Source organism: Vombatus ursinus, unplaced genomic scaffold (assembly GCF_900497805.2).
Source record: "Vombatus ursinus unplaced genomic scaffold, bare-nosed wombat genome assembly UNPS02014818.1, whole genome shotgun sequence".
Lineage (NCBI taxonomy): Eukaryota > Metazoa > Chordata > Mammalia > Diprotodontia > Vombatidae > Vombatus > Vombatus ursinus.
Genome location: NW_020954596.1, coordinates 36,523,240 through 36,528,661, shown reverse-complemented (window position 1 = coordinate 36,528,661; position 5,422 = coordinate 36,523,240).

Genomic DNA, 5,422 nt, shown 5'->3' with positions numbered 1-5,422 from the left:
ACCAGTTACTTACTCTCCCCGTGTGGGCCCATTGCCACCTCTCCTTTGTTGTTTGATTTGTTGCTTTTGTTTAGTTTTGTTTTACTTTTTGTGGTTGTTGCTGTTGTTGCTCTTTAGTGAAGCAGTATAAAAACGGTTGGACCTCCTGAGTTTCAAAAGATCAAAAGAAGGAGCTGTCAGAGGTCCAGGCACTAAAGCCCATACCAGAGTTTTCAGGTAGTCACTAGTAAATAAACTTGATGTGATTAATGCTTTATAGCAACTGCTTTACATTTCAGCCCACTTTTTCCCAAGGACATGGTTAGTGGAAGAGAGGAGGAATTGTGTAGGTGAGCACGTGTGTGTGTGTGTGTGTGTGTGTGCTAATATAATTCAGAAACCACAATCTCACAAAAGGCAGCTAGGTTGCTCAATGGATAGAGTGCTAGACCTGGATCTGAGTTCGAATCTGGCCTTAGACAGTTACTGGCTGTACGACCCTAAACAAGTCACTTAACTTTTGTTTGCCTTAATCTACTGGAGAAGGAAATGGCAATCCATTCCAATATCTTTGCCAAGAAAACCCTATGGATGCTATTGGCATTCTATGGTCTATGTGGGGTCACAAAGAGTTGGACATGACTGAATGACAGAATGATAACAAATGAGCCTCAGGCAAAAGTTACCATATTGAAAATAATAATATTATACATTTACAAAATGCAAAGGGACTTATACACGTTATCACATTTGAGCTTCACAAAAACCCTGTGAGACAGGTAATACAGATACTATTACCCCTATTTTGAGGAGGCAAAAATGGAATCAGAAAATTTAAGTGACTTGATAATATTCCTAGAGCTAATAAATAAAAAGGGAGGTCTTGAACCCAGGTCTTCCCAATTCTAAGTCTGCCATTCTATCCATTATTCTGTGTTGGCTGTAATTTTAGCTATCATAGAAGAATAAACTGCAGAGGTATCAATTAAAATAAATCTCTATAGAAACCTTAGTTAATCGAATGTTGACTTTATTTTTTATTGTTACTAAATGTCTTCCTCTGAAACCAGCTGGATCCACTAGAGAAGAAAATGGCAAAACACTCTAGTATCCCATGGACAGTTGGTCCACAGAGTCATGAAGAGTTGGCTACAACTGGTTGACTGACCAATAACAACAAACGTACCAGGTGCCGTGCTAAATGTTGGGAATATAAGAAGAGACAAAAGACAATCCCTCCCCTCAAAGAGCTTATAATCTAGTGGACAGGAGAACAAGAAAATAAACATATACACAACAAGTTACTTATGGGCAGCTAGATGGTATAGCCGATGTAGTGTCTGATCTGGAGTTAGGATGACCTGAGTTCAAATCTGGCCTCGGACACTTATTAGCTCTGTGACTCTGCACAAGTCATTTAACCTTATTTGCTTCAGTTCCTTCAACTGCAAAATGAGCTGGAGAAGGAAATGGCAAAACAGTCCAGTGTCTTGGCCAAGATAACCCCAAATGTGATCATGAAGAGTCAGATATGACTGAAATGACTGAACAACAACAAGCTATTTACAGGATAAAGGGGAAAGTACTATAATTAACAGGGGTTAGGAAAACCTCCATACAAAAAAATGAGATTTGAGTTAGGACTTACAAAAAGCCAGGAAAGTTGGTATATAAAGATGAGAAGGGAGAGCATGTCAGGTGTAAGGGACGGCCAGAAAAAAATACTCAGAATAAAGAGATGGGATACCATTTTTGTAGAACAGCCAGGAAGTCAATGTCACCAGATCAAAGAGTACATGAAAGAGAGTAAGGTATAAAAAGAATTGAAAGGTAGAAGGAAGCTAAGTTATGAAGGATTCTGAATACCAAATAAAAGATTTTGTATTTGACCCTGAAGGCAATAGGGAGCTACTAGAGTTTATTGAGTGTGTGTGTATGGTGGAGGAGAGATGAGGGGAAGGTGACATAGTCAGACCTGTACTTTCGGAAAATCATTTCAGTGACTGAATGGAGGATAGATTGGACTGGGGAGAGATTTGAGGAAGACAGAACCATCAGTAGACTTTTGAAATAGTCCAGGTATGAAGTGATGTGGGCTTGCACCACAGTGGTAGCAGTAGAAGACAGAAATAAATATAATCTAGAAATGTTGCAGAGGAAAAATTGACAAACCTCAGCAAAAGTTTGTATATGAGAACCAGTCAAAGATGACTCCTAGGTTGTGAACTTGAGGGACTGGAAAAATAGTGATACCCTCTACCTTCCCTGTAAGAAAGGTAGTAGATGAGGAGGGTTTAGGGGGAAAGATTTGAGTTTAAAATGCCTACTGGACACTCATTTTGAGAAGTATAAGAGGCAGTTGAAGATGTGAAAAATTTGGGGTTAGTAGAGAGTTTGGGGCAGGATAGGTAGATTTGAGAATCATCAACTTAGAGATGGTAATTAAATTCATGGGAACTGATGAAATCAATAAGTGAAGTATTACAGAAGAAGAAGAGAAAAGTGGAGGGATGGAAGGAGAGGTGGGTGGTCCAGGACCTGAGGCACATCCATAGTTAGAGGGTGTGATCTGGATAAGGAAACAGCAAAGGAGATTGAGGAGTGGTCAGATAATAGGAGAACCAGGAAAGTACACCAAAAATCTAGAGAGAAGAAAATGTCAAGAAGGAGGTTATTGACAGCATCAAAGGCTGTATATGAACCAAGAAGGAGAATTGAAAAAAGGCCACTGGATTTGGCAATGAAGAGATCACTGGTAACTTTGGATGGAACACTTTTGGTGGAACAATAAGGCCAAAAGTCAGATTGTAAGGGCTTAAGAAGAGAATGAAAGGAGGGAGAGTGGTCACACTTACTGTAGATAGCTTCTTCAAGATGTTTAGCTACAAAAGATAGAAAAGATATAGGACAATAGTGGAGAAGAAAAGACCACATAGAGGTGTTTTTAAGATGGGAGAGAGATGGGAATGTTGGCATTCCCATGAGAAGGAGCCAGTAGACAAGGAGAGATTGAACATAAGGGATGGAGTGGGAATGCCTGAGGCGACAATCTGGTGGAGGAGACAGGATGGAATGAGAAGACTTGAATAGATAGAGTGGTCAGCCTTGTTAAGAAGTAAGGCCATATCATCATGTTAGACAGGTGTGAAAGAGTAGATAGTGTCAGAAGGCACCTGGATAATAGGAAGTGAGAAAGAGTGGGAAAGAGGAAACTCACACAAAATGGCCCCACTTTTTTCTGTAAAATATGAAACAAAGATCTCCACTGAAAGGGTGGAAGGAAGGGAAGCCATGGAAGGTTTGAAAAGGGATGGGATGTTTTAGAAGAGCCACTGTGCAGAGTGGGATAATGAGTTGATAAGGGAGGTATAGTAGAATTTCCTAGCAGAAGTGAGGACCCACTTGAGGTTGTGTAATGTAAATTTGTAGTGAGGGGTGCCAGGTTAGTCGATGGCAGGAGTGGAAAAGGAAAAGATTTAGAATGAAGTTTGTTGGTTATGAAACAAGCAATCCAGAGGGCACAGTGGAAGAATTAGATGGAATTTGAGGGAAGAAGTATTGAGGAATATGGGGATAAGGAATCAAGTGATGGGGGTGGGGTAGAGAATAGGTTTTGGATTATGATATATATATGATCATAATCACTGGGATGATAAGTGTATGAATACTTAATCCTCTACCCTAGGCCCTCTCAGTGTTATTATCCATTTTTTGCAGGGGTGGAAATTGACCTTCAGAGAGGTAAGATGAATCCCTGGTCAAATATCAAGTAAGTGTTATAGGCAGGACTTAAATCCAATTTTTCCTGAATGGAAGTCAAGCTTATTTATTAAGTATTATTGGCTTTTATATTACCCTACCACATGGAATCTTACATAGATCAGATAGTTTCTCTCTGTTACAACACACACACATATACACACACACACACACACACACACACAAAGGAACAACTAAAGCATATATACAGGAAATTCAGGCCAAAACACCACAATTTAATCCTGGAACATCTTAACAACTGAGGCAGATATGTGTTTTTTCATTTGAAATATCTGGAAAATTGTCATTTGTTTTGTTTACTTTACATGTATAGTCACAGATGCTGGTGGTGATGGTGGTGATGGTACCAGGTGGTGAATCTATAGAATGGGAGTACAATTTCTCTTTTACCTCTCTCCCTAGATATTTTTTTTCCTATAACATTCATTGTAAGGTTGGCATTCTCTTATAACTATTTCTCCTGGGACTTAGGATGATAGATATTCAGAACCTACTAGAACCCAGTCTTCTGCCAGGGTTTGGTGTTCATCCAAAGATCCAATTCCTGATGCACTCAGATTACTAGCGAGAATTATTCCTTAGGGGGCAGCTAGGTGGTGCAGTGGGTAGAGCACCAGCCCTGGATTCAGGAGGACCTGAGTTCAAATCCGGCCTCAGACACATAATACTTACTAGCTGTGTGACCTTGGGCAAGTCACTTAACTCCATTGCCTAGCCAAAAAAAAAAATAATTATTCCTTGGGTAGCCCTGCTGTTAGAAGACAAATGTTTTCCTGAGGTTGTCAAGTCCTGGGAACCTTGGAGATCACACTGCTCATCATTTTTCCAGTATACAATTTGTCCTTTTCTTGGGAAGCAGAAGAGATGTAGGTGATATTACTTTGATTAGAATTCACATTTCTAGCAATCTTGCATTAAATAGGGAAAACTAGCACCAAATAAAGTTAATATTTCATGTGTATATATTAACTTCATTTTTATACTATATACATATATATATATATATATATCCTGTCTCCCTTATTAGAATGTAAGCTTTTTTTAAGTGGGGGTGATTTTACTCTTTATACATTTATTCCTATACTTGATACATACTAGGACTTAAATGAAAGCATGCTGATTGATTGAAAACCTATATATTCAAAATCTTCTCAATTGAAAAATTCCTTTCCAGTGCAAAACAGAACAGTTACAATTTGTTTTGGGGCTGGGGAAGGTGAATAACATGATATATTCATAAACTTGGGAACTGGTACTCACGGTACAATCCAGCAAACATTTATTAAATAACTACTATATACGAGGGACTGTGCTAAGCACTAGGTAAAGAAAAATACTGGAAAAATGGTTCCTGCACTCAAAAAGTTACTATTTTATTGGGGAAATACAACAGGTAAACATCATTACTTGAGAAAGTAGAGAATATCAATATCAATTAGGTGGGGAGGCTATAATCAGGATGAGATGGCTATCCTCCTCTACAACAAAATTTTAGTTTCCACAAAGAGAATATTTGAATTTGAATCATTACTACAATACTCCAAATTTCCTGAGGACAGCTCAGACTTTCTGATCATTTCTATATCTTTGCAATGACACAGTTTAAGTGACACTGTTATTCTCATAGCAAAAGGTTTCAGTTCAGACACAGAGATTTTTCAGT